Source organism: Corvus hawaiiensis, chromosome 1, assembly GCF_020740725.1.
Source record: "Corvus hawaiiensis isolate bCorHaw1 chromosome 1, bCorHaw1.pri.cur, whole genome shotgun sequence".
NCBI lineage: Eukaryota > Metazoa > Chordata > Aves > Passeriformes > Corvidae > Corvus > Corvus hawaiiensis.
Window position 1 is genome coordinate 67,311,452 of NC_063213.1, and position 16,353 is coordinate 67,327,804.

The window sequence follows — 16,353 nt, forward strand, 5'->3', positions numbered from 1 at the left end:
TCTGTGACTTCAAACATGAATTCTTTGGATGCTGTTCTTGCCTTGCTTTGTTACATTAATAATTATGTTTTAAGCTGTCTGGGATTTTTTTTCATATTTACAAACTATAGTTTGGTAATAAATGTGCAATCTCAGGATTGCTCACCAAAAGGGGAGTTTGCTTTCTGTCTTGTTATAACAAGTTTCAGCAGGTAGCTAATTAACATAAAAGAAATCTTTCTTCAGTCCCTTTACAGGAAGAAAGAGGGTAGACATGCTATGAACTTCTGAATGAGGTTTTGAGGTTTGGCTTTCGTAAGACCTGATGAAGTAAGTGTGCTTATTCCTCCATAAAATTTGCATTTGAAATTTGGAAAAGCTCTCTTCAAGGCATCCAGAAAATCATGCAAGCACTGATCATCAGGCCAACTACCAGCTGTTATCAGCACTCATGCTTTGCTCAAGAAGATGGGAATTTTTGTTCAAATAGCTGACTAAGTCTAACAATAACCCCAGTCAAGGCATTTAGAAGAGCTGGTGGCACAGACACTGCTGGGGAATGGAGCTGTGCCAGGTGGTGACCTGCACCAAGGGACAGAACAGGCAGTCTCTGCAAAACCACAGCCAAACATTACAGAAAAGGACTCAACAATTGCCTCCTGAGGTGCCCTAAATACACATCAGGATAATAACATTCACCAAGGCCAAGACCTAGAAAAATGTTTCAGTACTGGAATTTAACACAGAAGAAATTTTGTCACTCCTGGGATTCCTTGGGAAGCCCCAGGAGAGGAGACACACAAATACAAATATCTATAAATCAAACTGGAGTCCAAAGGCTGCAAAGGTTGTTTAAAGTCACCTCAGCTTTCTTTTATGCACCTTGGTCTGTAAGTTCATCTTTCAAAGAATTTTACTGTTACAATAAACTCACACACAGTTTGGCTGAAAAAAAAAATATGGGGGTTGGAACAGGAAGTAATTGAACATGTCAAAGAGTAGCTGGGGGTTTTTTTCTGACAGAGCTATTTCAGAAATGCTAAGGGTTTCACTGTCTGAAATGTAAAAACCATTCTGCTTCAATATTTTCTAGAGAAAATTGGTTTTCCCAGAAGGACAGTTTTTATTTTAAAATTCACCTATGACTTCAAAAAAATTAAATATTTAAAAACAAACAAACAAAGAAAAAATCAAAAACCCCACATTTATACAGCATGATGGAACAATTCAATATATGCTGGCCAAAGCACAGTGACTGATTGGACACATTCTTCCTTTTAATTTTTTTTTTTTTTAGTGAGAACTGAAAACATTCTGTGCTGGTTCAACCCATGAAAAACAACACATCCTTTATTCACAGCAACAGTCATAACACCTGTGCAAGCCACAGAAATAGTACTGTTCTCTTCTTGAGGAAGCTGAGCACACAATAGGCCAGTGACTTACCTAAGATCACATAAGAAGTCAATATTATTGCAGAGAATTATTCCCTTCCCCTTTCCTTGTTAGTGAAAAGTATTAACAGGGGCATCAGAAAAAACTGTCGTCTCATCCTGCCAGTCTCTGCAAACAAAAAGCCTAAGTGAAACAGGAGTTGGAGGTAGATCCTATCAAAGCCATCTTGCATCTACCATACTTAGAATTTCATTCTGAGAGTGCAGGTTTTTTGTGGCTTTTGATTTCTAAAATCTGTGAAAGCATTGAGCATATCAGAACACTCAGCAACACTTCACATCAGACTGAAGCCTCCCATGCTTTGGTTTTTCCTTTAGAGATTCCCAAAGCCATATTCTGTCTAAAATACTTCATGAGAATTTATGCTCGGTTACTTGAAATGCACACCACCAACATCAGACAGAATTTCTTTACTCTTCAGTGGCAGCTGCCAGGTGATCCTGTAAAAACAGTTCTGAGCAGAACAGGAAGACCAGGGTATTGAGGACTCCTTCTGATTGCACGTGCACTCAGGAGTTTCAGTGCATTGAAGACACACAGCTCTGTCTCTCTGCTCTAGTTCACCCTGCATGTTAAATCTCTGCTCTGCAGGAATACCAGAAAGATATTTACAGAAGGAGGTCTCTGAACTATTTCATCCTATATCTAGGGGAAAATGGAAACCCTACTGCTGGGTGAAACAGTGCTTATACAGTTGATTTGCCATGATTGCTGCTTTTGCTGCTAAACAACACAGCTTTGTTGTTGCCCCATGAGCACCAGGCTTGTAGGGACCTGGCATATACAAACCCCAACTTAATTCCAGATTGTGCATCTTCTACCACCCTGAGATTTTAGTTCCTTCCTGGACTCCTGCATTTCACTACTATTTCGTAAAGAAGGAGGAACAAAAACTACCTTATCTAATCAGATTGAAGGACATCTTTTATTCTCCATGAAGAAGCATGACCACGATGCCTCAGAAGTAGTTTGAGTCTTTTATATTTACATTTTCAGTTTGAGCAAGCGGAAAATAATAGGTTTAGCTTTTGTAATTCCCTACATACCTCCCAAAAACACTCCAGTTCTATTATGACCACAGAAGTCCTTGCTTTCCAAATACAGGCATGTGTTAGATAAGCCTGGATAGAAACAGGACTAAAATGAGACCACAACATTCATTTTTATCTTTGACTCTTGGCACTGAAATGTGGGTCTAGAGAGATGCCACAAAGCCATTTTGAAAATAGTTTCCAGAGGACAAAGCTAAAATCTGTGTTTCATCCCACTTTGTCCTGCAGATAAAGATTTGTCCTAAAGTGTTTACAGATTGTAGAGAAAGCAGACATGCATTTTGCCTAAATATGCATGAAAAGATGATGGCAGACTGAGGAGCTGATCCTGTTATTCCAGTGTGCCATACAGATTAACACAGAACACTCTCTGCATTTTTATTTGCATAAATATTTTGCCTGTCCTGTTGAGGTGACCCGGAGTAAGCAAAGGCCACAAAATGTGCTTTTTTCAGTGGGAGAGCATCTCTTGAGAAAATAACAACGTTTGCACTGCCAAAGATTGCGATAAAAAAGAACTCACTCAAACAAAAAGACTCCCACACAACTCTAGTACTGTTGGTACTCTTTTATAACAAGAGTTCTCTTGTGCAGAAATAGGAGACTGTCCTGTCACACATCCCAGGAACTGTGCACGATGCCTGTCTAGTTTAACATCCCAAAGACAACCACATGTAAGGAAGATGATATTGCACATCCCTGAATACTATGAAGGACTGCAGTGAAGACCAAGACCCAAATTACTGCTAACAAATCTCCTCCAGGAATGGCAGCCAGTGGTCAGAGGGAGGCGAAGCACCACTGACCTTGCCAGCACCTCTGCACAGAGTTGCACCAGTTGTAAAGCATCACAGGGGAAATGCCTGAGGTGAGTAGAGCTGCTCAAAGTACTTTGCAAAATGCAAAGTGTTATCATGGCCAGAACTTCCTGCAAAGCCACGTTTCCGTTTTCTATTTTGCCAGAGCTGGGCTCAGGTACTCTACTCTAAACCAGACATGTGCACACAAGAAAGCTTTAAACAATTTACTTTTTGTAATATAAAAAAAAGTCTAAGCCTATCTATGAAACTAATTTCTGTTGTAGCTCCATCCTAATTATTGCCTGCCTGCTTGTTGTCTGACTCTATGCAGCAAAGAATATGTAATGCAAGACATACTTGATGCATGTTTTTAGAATGTTGAAGAATTATGTTCATGGGTTTCAAAATCAGTTTTTATAGGCAGCATCCTGCACTCTTTCATGACAACTGCTATAGTTCATCAGTAGTGTGTCAGACCTCCTGTCACACTCAAATGAATTGACAAAAAATCCCATTACAAAATGCAGAAAAGAAGTGCAGTTTCTGCCTGCAATCATATTTTGTAAGTATTAAATCCAGACTATGCAAAGCAAATTGTCAGCAATAAATTCAATACAGAAATTTAATGGTTGTAACAGACTGCATTTGTGTTTCAATTATGAATAATATTTTCCTAATTAATTCATAATTGTATACCACAGCTTCCCTTTTTCACTTTTCAGTGTTAAGCAGTAGCTCCATCTATCCCCACCCATGGCATATCAGTGAAAGAAACATAAGAACTGCATACTGAATCATATTTGCACTTTGAGAAGTTATGGAACATTGTCTGAAACACACGTCTCAGGACCCAGAAACACCACCAGGCCTACTGACTGAGATTTAGCCATAAATACTGAACATAAGATAACACAAGAAAGCAAAAGGACACTTTGCTAAAACAGCCTATTTGTTCCAACATTTAATAGTAGTATTTTTTTGTTTTGAGACTGCAAGAGCCTTCTATTACTACAAATAAGCCTTTTCCAGCAAACATCTTAGTGGAAAGAAAAGAAAAATCCTATAACTTCACATGGTAGCCAAAGTACACTGCAAGACTTACAGACACAGCCTTGATAAAATTCCCATCAGAGGCCTGCAGATTCAGGCAAAAACATTTAATGATGGAGACCACAGGAATCAGGGACTAAAAAGATGTACTAGAGTACAAGAGCCAAGTCCCCCACAGACACGTCACTAGAAAGTGGGTGACCCACAATTTATCTATATGGAAAAGTTGTCAAAGATTATGTCACAACAGGAAACAACAGTGGGGTGAGGGGGCAAATCATTTAGAACATAAGTCAGAAACAGCCAACATTGAACCTAAAGTTGAGAGAGAGATTCCCACTTCAGGATTAGGTGGTCTCAAGATGTTCACACACCCAGCTCTAAATCAAAGCAAAGGCTCTTAAGTGACTTACAATTGTCCAAGTTACTAGCAAAAATGTGGTAGAGGATACTAATATCTTAGAAAAGATTAAAAAATACTTAGCAGGTAGCGTAGTAAAAATAAGCAACAATAATAGACAGTAAGTAGGAAATCATGTGAATGTACTCACATGGTATCAAGCTATGATTATACACGGTACATAGAACAGTATCGACCTGTTCAATAACTAATTAGTCCTTACTGGGCAATGGTTAACTCATACTAATCATTTTATCAAATTTTCTTTATATGAAATGTGAATGCAAAAGTGCTGGTGGCAATCCTGGACATGAGAATAACTCAGTTAACAGGCTGACACAAAAATCCAAGGAAGATCTATGAAACAGGGAGTTGAGCATAAATTCTATGATGTAAGCCTCTGAGTTGTCAATGCATTAGGATTGGTCAGCAGGGTCAAATTTATTTTTTTTTCATTAAAAAAAAAAATATTTGAAGAAGCTTCACACCTAAAGAAAAAGTTCCAGCTAAACTCAAGATGTAAACAAAGTAATAGATTACAGGAACATCTTCCTGTGATTTAGAGATTAGTTACCAGTTTCCAGTTTAGGAAGAAACAGAACATGGGTCCAACAAAATAAACAAAGAAAATACATTACAGAAGCGAGTAAGGTAACAGAGAGGTGGGAAAATGTACTAAATTATATTAGCTAGCCAAAGCTAAAGAAGATTATTAGGGGATTTAAAAGGACCCAAAAACTCTAGGGCACCGTGTATTTGAAATTCAACACAGAAAAGGAATATTAATTTCTTTGGAAAGGAAAAAATTCTTTGTTTCGCACATGCAAAAGTAACTACTGCATTGAAAAATAAAAGAAACCTAGAACACTGCAACAATAAAAGGAAAACAATTTGCCCAGCTGTGTGAAGGCATCTTAATCTTGACCACCTGGCTACATGAAAACTTACTACAGGTTCCATTTATGGAATATCAACAATGAAATAGTAACTTTTGAAAATTATTACATTTCTTTGCTTCTAACAGTAACTTCATTATGATAAACTCCATCTTAAATAAAACATAGCAGTTAAAGAAAGGGCACAGAACTTAGTAGTGGTACTGAAAAACTTCCCCAGGAGTAGAAATAAGGAAGTTTAACACTATTCCATTGAAAGAAACACTGACAAGAGTCAATGTAATGGGGAAAAGGATGGGTACAAAGAGGCAGTTGACAGTGTAGCTACTGGCTTAGGGTAACTGTGACTCCCTTTCCACCAGGCTCAGGGAAATTCAATCTTCACTCCCAGTTTGTTCACACACAGGTGCTGGAGTCTGTTCTGCAGACATGAGCATGTGCAGCTGCAGCATGAGAAGTTTTATTCTTCCCTCTCTACCACCAACCCTTCCCAATACTTGGGGTTCACTGATGTGATATATGACTGCTGACAATCCTAAATGGATAGTTTTCCATCTTTATCATTGCATTTTTGGGACAGTGTTTTATGAACAAACAGGCTTCTTTCATGTATACCATCCTCTGAAATACCTGAGCACACAGCGATTGGCAGAAAAGACGTGGATATCTGTTTAGGTAATTATTTTTTTATCTATTTCATAAACAGCATAACTGTTATTAAGAAAATATTTATTGGCTATTGTTCAGAAAATATTATCTTTTAGTCTTCTACTATTATTTGAAACAATTCCCAAATTCATTAAGGTATCCTTATCCACAAAAACATTGAGGATTCAGAAATTCGGGAATTTCTGAACTAGCATGATGTAAGGACCACAAGACCTGGGTCACAAACAAAGTCTTTTACTTCCAAAGCAAGCTTCTATTACTGTGGGCACCGATTCAAACATTGCCTTAACAGGCAAGAAATGATGAGTGAGTTAACAGCACAGAATTGCCATGCTGAAAGACAAGGGGAACTGTTCAGTGCAGGTGCAAAATTCCAGGGGCTCGAGGCACATAATGTCAGTTCTCATAAGTAATCATCTTCCAACACTGCTTATTATTTCAGGTGCTCCTCACTCTTTGCATGGAAAACAGTTGTCATTATTTCGTCATCTGACCACTTTGGAGAGCTCTGTAGGATTTAGACAATGCTTTTAAAAAATTGCATGGATTATTGAATTAAACCAAATTGATTTGTTGGCTTGAAGAAGGGGCGAGAAAAAGAGCCTTATTGCCATTACTCAGTAAGTTTCTTACAGATTGTTCACTAAACAAAAATTACAGGCTTTGTTTGCATGTTGTGTGACAAACTTGAAACTACAAGTGTTTACATGTGCTGCACGCATACACTTTGGGGTTTTAATAGCTGGTTGACAAGAGATTAAAGGCAGAAATATGGCATTTTATTAAAGCAAACATATCAGTATGCCTACCATGATAAAATGATCTAGTTTTCTTCAGACACAAAAGTTTCTGTTGAGTGATACCTTTGAAATTCCTTGAGGGCACCCTATTATTCACTTTCCTCAGCAGAGAGCAGCTGCAAATGGTCTCCAATTTTCAAAGAGTATTGCCTGGTCATTCTTTACTGTCAAAATGAAGAAGAGCATAAAAGTTAAGTCAATAAAGTAATATGAAATGCTTAATATAAAAATTCAAGAATGAATGATTAACCATTAAAAACTTACAGTAGCTATTTCAGCCAGGAAAAAAAATTAACATTTCCCTTGAAACCTATTAACATTCCTTGTAAACAATATTCTTTCTTGAAATATATGACCTTTCCTAATGCTCTCCATACACATGGCATTTTTCTTACATCCACTTTACCTTCACTGATATGCAGCTGAATTCCTCGGGAGAGGGTGTTTAGAGCCCCTTCCTCTGATGCACTGAAAAAAATGTATCCTTTGATTGCATTCCCCTTCACAAATACACCTAACCTTCAGCTTTAGATCTTAAAATCCTTTCCTCATCTGAGAGTCCTGTGGCCTGTTGTGGTTGTGACATGCCTCCACCATTCCAGCCACAGTCAAGCGTCGAGCATAAAATCGATCTCACTCATTTGAGCCACTGGTAGCTACATGTATGTACAGCAGGTGAAATGACACTACCCTGATGCATGTACCTGAACAGTACATTTTAAAGTCACACAATTATCTCAATTTCTTCTTCAAATGCTTACACTGAGCACGGCTCGTACAACCTTCTGCACAGGAAATATGATCCAATTTTTAGGAAGACAGCAATTCTCTCATTTCTGGGATTTCTTAGCCTCCAGCTTTTCCCTAAAAGTGCTGAATGTGTGAACCATGTATTGTGCAGGTGACCCTGAGGAAAAAATGACATGGAAAATGCCCATATTTTGCATTTGAGACTGACAGATGTATTGGTCTAAAACTACCAAAAGACAACTTTAGGAGTACACGTGCAGGGTTAGAACCTGAGATTCCACAGGTTCCACAATCACAGTGCAAGCCAAAGCAGTGTTAAGGTAATTTGTAGCTTGCTGGAAGCAGTTACATTATTAGAAAGTGTTTGTGACAAAAATGATTCAAACAGTGATGGAATTGGTAGGTGCACAGTAGAGGTGAGCATCCATGATGCATGAAGTCCCAATATTCAGTCTCCAGTTGAAAAATGTGAAAGAAAGGGCTGGCTTCCTATGGGTCACTCATGTACTGCCACTGGGGCTATGATCTTCATTTTCTCTTTCTTACTTCTTCTTCATCTTCTCCTTCTAATTTATGGGATTTATGGAAACAGACCAACAGGCCAACATTCTGTGCAAGGCAGCACATCACAGTAACAGTGACTCCAGCAGACTTCTGGATTTCATGTCTACTGGACTTTGCAAGTAGTGTCTGACACAAAAAAACACACTTGCAGATCACTTCAGTTAGATCACCACCAGATGTGTGGGGGAGGGAACACTAGAGAAACACTGATTAGGAAAGTCAAGGTAACCACGGCTTGGAAAAATGAAACCAAAAATAATAAATAATACCACCAGTAAATTAAAATCCTTCCATTAGGAAAATACTCTCTCAAAAGCACAGCAGATCTCACCTCATATAATGCAGATGACACAGGCATCCACTTGTAGTTGCAGCAGTTCTAGAAGGACAAGTAATACAGGTTATAGGGAGTTAATTGTATGCATCATTCAAGAGGATAACTTCATTATGGCTTTAGGCACAGGCGTCTTAATACAGATATGGACATATCCAAATAAAATTTCAGGGCCCTTCAAGGCGGGCTGAACAGGGCTCTGAGCAACTGGGTCTAGTAGAAAGTCATGGCAGGGGGGTTGTAACTAGATGATCTTTAAGGTCCCTTCCAACCCAAAACACTCTGTGATTCTATGATTCTAAGTTTTCTGGTTATCTGGGAAACTGGAATTCCCACTTCACTAGCTGTCTGTGAAATAGACACAGAATCTGTGAGAAAAAAAAATACATAAACCAGGGGTCATAAGTCACACCTCAAAATGTAGTATTTGGAAAATTGCACTAAAACATGGGACTCTGTCATTACTGCATGGACTGAACCCACACCAAAATAATCACAAGGCTAATTTACATATATCCGTAAAGAGCTTGAACAACTTCCCTGAAGTGCTGTTCAAATGTATCTTCAAATAAAGGGAAGATGCATCTACATTTTTCACTGCACAACTAAAGGTGGCCAAAGGAATATCATCTCACACCAGGTCTACAGAAGTCAGTGAACTGAAGCGAACCCCGCATTAACAGGCTAAAGCAAGGCCTTGTTTCCATGTTACAAACCTTAATGCAAACTGTTAATAATTACATGCTAAATAGATCTTTCAAGATCACAACTTAGAAAACAAAAAGCCACAAACATTAGTGATAGATATTGCATTTGAAGTCACATTTAAAACAAGGATGGTAAAATCTGCATCGTAACTGGTGAATCCTTTGATCTAGTGCTGCAGTTACTGCATTTACTCTAATAATCTTGGAAAAACACACTTTACATATACTCTGATTTCAAATAGAAATAGTAGCAACATTGGATATTAAAAGCCTCAAAAGACTTTTCCACAAAGCAAGGAAAAAATTCAGTGGGGTGTTGAATTTAATATGAGCATTTTAATCAAAGTAGTCTTAATTCAAAGAAACAAAAGTGAGGATTGCTCAGACCGGCTTGCACAAACCTATTGAAAATCTTGTGTCTCTGCTTAAACTAACATACTTTGTTAAGTCCCACTGAAATTTTTAGCTCTTAGATGAAAAAAATAAGTCTTAGTTTCTTCATTTTCCTGACAGGAATCTCAGTTTTCATTGTCTGACATCATTAAAGAGTGCCACTCCCTCCAAAGAATGATTAAGACCACATAGTTTAGACCCTTATTTCTGGTTCCCCTGATAAATTTCTTTATCAGCTGGCCTTAGTGAGAACCGCAATGACCGGTCATAGGCCACTCAATCATTCCAGATTTCTTGTTGCAGTAAGAAATTAAACTCACCTGTGAAGTAGACACCCAATTAGAGTAAGTGGGATTGCATCATATGTATAGTAAAAGAGTGAGCAGCTCAGACATATGTACTGCTTAAACTTCACAAAATTTAGTAAAGCTTTAAAGTTGGAGGTCATTGAAACCACTGCACACAGATGGGCACTTGCAAGAGAGGAAGGAAGCCCCAAAAATAAGACACAGGATGTGGTAGGCAGCAAATAGACAAAACACTCTAATAGAAAGCAAGACAGGTTTAGAAGTGGTGTGTGGTAATAATAAATTACATATAGTCTTGAAATGGAATGGAATAAGTATTGGAAAAGTTTAAAGGCAAAACAGAGACTGAGGATCAGATACATCTGAATAAAAATAGATGTGGATGATGCAGACCTGTACATTTGAGCTCACTGTCCAACGACCCTCTTATATAGACAGTGGTTATCTAGTCATGAAATAGCAGCACAATTCCAGAAAAACACATCTTGTCTTGGTTCTTACTGTAATTTTTTCTCCTTATACAATGTAGTAGAAAAGAAGTGCAAGCACATTGTTATGACAAAATAAGTGTGCTCAAAAGTTGCTTTCATACCTTATCTTCTTGAAGATGCTCTAAACACCATCTACACTGAATAAAATGTAAGACCAGAAGTTGCTGTTAATCAACCTTTTCTGAAAACTTCTAACTCAGACTTCCTTCTCCCAGAAGAAATGTATTGGTCAGGCATGAGTACCCAGGATCATTTTGATTGTTTTAAATGCAGGGGTTTTTTCTAGATGAAGCTTCTGTGAGTTCTAGCTAAAAACTAAATTACATCCCTTAAAACTTATTATTGGCATCTAATTTGTGCTCATGAATTAAATTCCTACAGGTCATTTTCCTTATAAAGGAGCATTATAGAAATAGAAGAAAAATGTTAAAGGTCTGGTGTGACATATTTTTATGATTTCCTGTGATAAACAGCAGAAACCTTCTATACTTGAATCATGTTCCACTGCCAATCAGGCCACGTCCATCAGTGAAAACAGCAGCACTGACTGTTATCTAAACAAAAATGGAGTTGTCACAGAACAGAGCATTTATTATCATTAGGCATTTACTGCAAGCAAACTACACTCCCCAGTTCACTCCCTGTATAGTTACTGTTGTTTGGCAGGTGGCCACCATCAAGACTGGTGAGAGTATGAACAGCTCCAGCACATTTGGGCATTCTACTTTACTCTTTTTGATGACACACCTTTATATTGCTTTGCCTCATAGACATGTACTATTGGGTGTAATTCTAAAACCCCAAACCTAAGAGCACTGAGTGAACTTTTCTCAATTTTAAACCAGTCTCATGGGTTTAGAGGATATGGTCGGACACATGAATTCAGCAGGTGTAGCACCAGTAGGGACACTGCACTGCAGCAGATGCTACAGATGTCAAGGCACTCCTGCATAACTAATACCAGAAGCCCCATAAGAATTTTTTAGGATGCTAGTAAAATTTTCCTAAAACATTTCTGTAGCTGAGACAGTACAGTTCAACCTTGATGAGTTCCATTTTAGCTTGTCTTCCTCTATGTATTCATTTGTGATTTATATTCTTTGCCTCTGCAATGAATTATGCAGCCGAGTTCAGGAGGAACAGGACTGTACTCAGTGGAAAGTCACAGTTCTAACATACACTTGAGATGAGAAGCAAATCTCTAAGACACAGAAAACACCAGATCCTGAATCACACTAATCTTAAGCACAGCCTATTGCATTCCATTTTTATGGTACCTCCCCACCACAGCAGAAGCACTCATAATGTGAGAGAGTTTCTACAAAATGAAATAATCTCAGGAGAAGGCACAATTCTACTCATTGACATTTTATTCTAAGCTTTCTTCAATCAGCCTCATAAAGCATAGGATAAACTCCTTCTTTCCCATGAATATTCCATTCACAGCCTTTTGTAGAAAATCATTGAGAGCCGTCCTGATAGAGGGTGACATCTTGATCTCACATTGACACATAACATTGCATCCCATCTTCTCGTATCATAAATGAAAAGAGAGGCTGCATTCCACAGTCTCTGAATTCTTTCAAGACAGCTCAGCAATCTACGAGTGAAAGGTAGGATAAATTATTACAGGAGACTTCTCAGCATGGCTGTTCTAAATCAAATGCTGTCAAATAATTTTTAACTTTCTTTGATCTGCACTCAGTCTCTGTGTTCTTTGCTGACCTATAGCACAGACTCTCCTTGACTTCCACTCCTTTCTTTTTCAGTCTCTTTGCTCATAAACTTTTATTTTCCCTTTTTTTATCATGTACATGTAGAAATATATAAAAAAAACCCCTAGATCCAGTGGCTTGGTGACTTCTATTTTATAGTTGCTTGGAAAAAAACACACCAACCTAGTAAGTGTGGTAGGAACCTAAAAAGAAATGAGAAAAAGACAGGAAGTTAAATAATCTTGCAAGAAGGAAAAATACAATATTTTGGGCTGAGAAAGTATTCTCCCTAAGGTGTTTTATGGTTATAAGAGGCACATCACACAAACTCTGTATCTGCTGGCTCCTACAATATATTTTGTAGGAGTAACAACTACAACTTAAAAAGCTGGACAGAGAGGAGAATTGGGCAGGCAGGAAAATAAAAAAAAAAAAAAAAAGAGTATTAATGAAGAAAACTAAATGAGAGCTAAAGGGGAAGCAATATAGACAGAGTAAGACAAATTAAAAAGGAAATTATGTGGATTAAGAAATAGCATAGTAAAATTAAACACATGAATCCACAGTAAATGCTGATTGCGTTGATTGTGATTGCTACTGAAATGGCACCTAGGGACTCCAGTGCAGGGTCTCGTTGCATTACCTTCTGCATTGCATTGTATGAACAAACTCCAGGCATGAAAGACACTCAGCTGTCTTGCCAGGGTGTACTAGATGAATGTGTGGACAGAGATAAAGAGAGAGGACACAAGGTAACAGTAGGTCAAGACACCATCAGTCTGAAATGTCACACTCTTCTGTTTATTTTGAGGAGAAATATGGAGCCTAGTCCATATGCCCTGAACAGAACTACTGTTCAGCTTTGCACTTCTTATACCTGAGCAGCTTCACACGTACTCTGAGATCCGGGAAAAGCAAACGTACTTAATTCCCTTACCAGTTCCTAAACACCTCTTTTGTAACACCTGGATTTTCAAGTGCCTCATCTGTGGTAGCAGAGCACCGTCACTGCTATGCACTGACTCTTGATTAACTGAAGCCATGAGAATTTTTTGGTTTGGGACATGCCCTCTTCTCCAGTTCTCAAAAAGTGCAACGCAAAATATCAGAACTAGAACAGTTCTTTGTTTTGCACTAGAGCAGGTAGAACATACAAGCAAGAATTTTTCCAACCTCCTTAAAAGTCTCCACTGGCAAAGACTGCATAACCTGCCATTCCAGGGATTAACTTAGTTACAGCTAGAGTGTCCCTCCTAATACCAGTCATTTTTGTTGATAAATGAACAAACTGTTTCCTATCATGACTTTGCTGGTCCTGGAGATGTGTCCTTGATGCATCAGAAAACTTCTTTGAGTCTCTGCAAATTTCTTTTTTTCTGGAAAACAAGAGAAACTCCATTTTTTAAAAAGGTTTTCCTTGGTGAGTTCTACATCACAATCCTTTTCTTTTTTTGTGCACTACCTGTTAGACTTCTCTTGAACACCCCACAGCCTGTCCATATTTATTCCTAAAATATAATTCCCAGAACTGGGCAAAAGCTCTTCCAATTGAATGACAAAGATGGTACAGGTATCTGACCTTATATTAAAGTGTGTTATAAAAGTTCATGCTTGTTACTAAACACAGGCATGAGCTATCCCAATTAAATTCTGTTTAAATGCCAACTCAACTACAGAGCATCCTCAACAGCACCTCACCCTGCTACTGAAACCATGTTCCAAACTCTCTTTGTTCACTGCTCTTAATACCAATTTAACTCCATCATGAAGTTACAGGAAATTTGCAGGACAGGCAGAGATGACAACTCTAATTTCTTTTTAACAAACAATCATACATGAGAGCCATGACAAAGGAGGAATAGCTGCTATTTTACATTAAAGAGGGTGGTTGGATGCAGATACACCCTAATAGCTTGACTGAAAAGTTACTAAAAAGGACAGAATTTGGAAGTTGGATTGTTTTCAATGGCCAGTGCATAACAGAGTCTCAAAGAGACCTGGACAACATCAGCTATGAGAACATACTGTGAACTGTACCTCTAAGAATTGCTCATACCCTTTTGTTACATGAACAAGCATCTTGAGGCTCCAGTCAGCAAAGAACACAGAAATCTTTAGGAAGTGTTTTCATAGTCCAGACTTACTTCCTTTCACAGTTTTCATCCCTTCCAACTTGCCCCAGTAAAGTTACAGCTACTGTTAAAGCAATGAAGTTACCATTGTTCAGCTTTGCACTGTTTAAACCTGAGCAGTTACTGGAGTTCATATTTTGTTTTCCATATTTCTCCTCTTATGCATTCAAATTCAAATTGACAAATGTCTTTGTATATAATTTTAAACCCTCCCCATCTCTAATGCATCAGTATCTTGTTACATTGCCTTTGATTTCATTGCTTGCAATGCTACTATCAGCAGCATGGAATTGCCAAGGCACTAAGCAGCCCAATTTTTCTTTAATTTCTCAGAAAATTGACAGCTTTATGAACTCTCTCTTTACCTATGCCCCATAAACATGTCAGGCTGTGGAAAACCATTCTAATTAAATCCCGAGGGATTGCAATGGAAGATTATAGCATCTTGGCAGGTTATTAAAAAACAGTTGTTCATATATACACAAATATCTGTACTAGAAGCTAGCATTTGACAGAACAGCCAAGGAATTAACCCCACTGGCAACTCCAAATAACGCTCACCAAAAAAGCCCAAAATAACAACAACAAAAACCACCACCACCAAAAAAAAGGCAACAAACCACTGAAAACAAACACTAGCCCATAAACCACGAACAAAAGAACCCAAGCCAACCAAAAAAGCCAAGGAAGAACAACCAAGTTAATTAAAATGGAATTGGGTAGGGATAAAGGGGGGAGGTGCCTTTGTATTTGATTCCTTTCCAAAAGCTGCTAATTCAAACTGTCATCTGCAATCATCACCTTTCATCCTTGATTACAAGCATCTGATATAAAAGAAGGAAGAAAAACACTTGTAAGGTCCATAGACATGGCCCTGCTGACTCCACAGCCTTGAAGTATATTAGGGCGGATGGATAACGCAAATCATTTGATTCAGCATAATACTCCTTCTGTCTGCTCTGATCATCCAAGGGAATACATACGAACTTCTGATGGTAAAATGTTTGTTAGAGGTCAGTGTGTGTCCTTCCCAACAACTTCCTCAAATAATGATGCCTTTGAGAGTAACGCTTGCCGCCCCTGCTCTTGCACCTGAAAGAAGTTGTCCAAGCTCTCATCTCAGCAACAGATATTCAGGATTTAAATACCGAGGAATTTCTGGGAGGCTGTACAGAAATTTTATTTTGTAACCTGTGTCTGACTTTTTACAAATGAATAGTTTGCATTGTGAAAGCAACTTCCAAAATGCTGTTTTGTTGAGAGAGCCTCTTGAGCCACAGTTACAACAGGCAACTCTCGTCTCTCCCCTAGGCCTGCTATCTTCAAGGAGAGCAGCCTTGTTACCTGAGAGGAGGAAGGGAAAGGGAACAAATTGAATGTTATTGCACCAAAGATAGCTATGAAGAAACAAGTATAGCATCACTGAGCCAGCTGTGTAATGGGTTTTGCAACTAACTGGACTTCTGAGGAGTTATAAATTATTTTAGTATTTACTTTTTTGAAACATGTTCTGGTGTCAGCAAATATAATCTGTCATGCAAATGTTTAGTACATCACTACTTAGATTTTCTGGTGTTCCACGTTTATGTGAAAAGAATTTCAATCAACATCAAGTATGAGAAATATCCAAGACTTAAAAATCCTCAAAGACTGACACACAAAGATGCACTGATTTCACGGTCTCTGAGATGACAGAGAATCACACTCAGAGAACTCCAAGTTTTTATCCGAAGAAAACTATTTTAGTTGCACTTTACATAAAAGGAGCTTTAAAATAAACCTGCTACTCCAACGATACATGTGTGAAACACAAAAAATCTGTGTATCAAACTGAAAGCCAAATGAATAAAGAACTTAC

The 16,353-nt window shown here is 38.2% G+C and overlaps 1 long non-coding RNA gene across 1 annotated transcript in view; it reads left to right on the forward strand.

Annotated features, from left to right (window-relative positions):
• The first annotated feature begins 3,070 nt into the window (after positions 1 to 3,070).
• Positions 3,071 to 16,353, forward strand: part of LOC125328612 — a 32,100-nt gene continuing 18,817 nt past the window's right edge. Inside the window, exon 1 of the long non-coding RNA XR_007204787.1 lies at positions 3,071 to 3,354. This is a non-coding gene — a long non-coding RNA (uncharacterized LOC125328612). The remainder of the gene's footprint in view (positions 3,355 to 16,353) is intronic.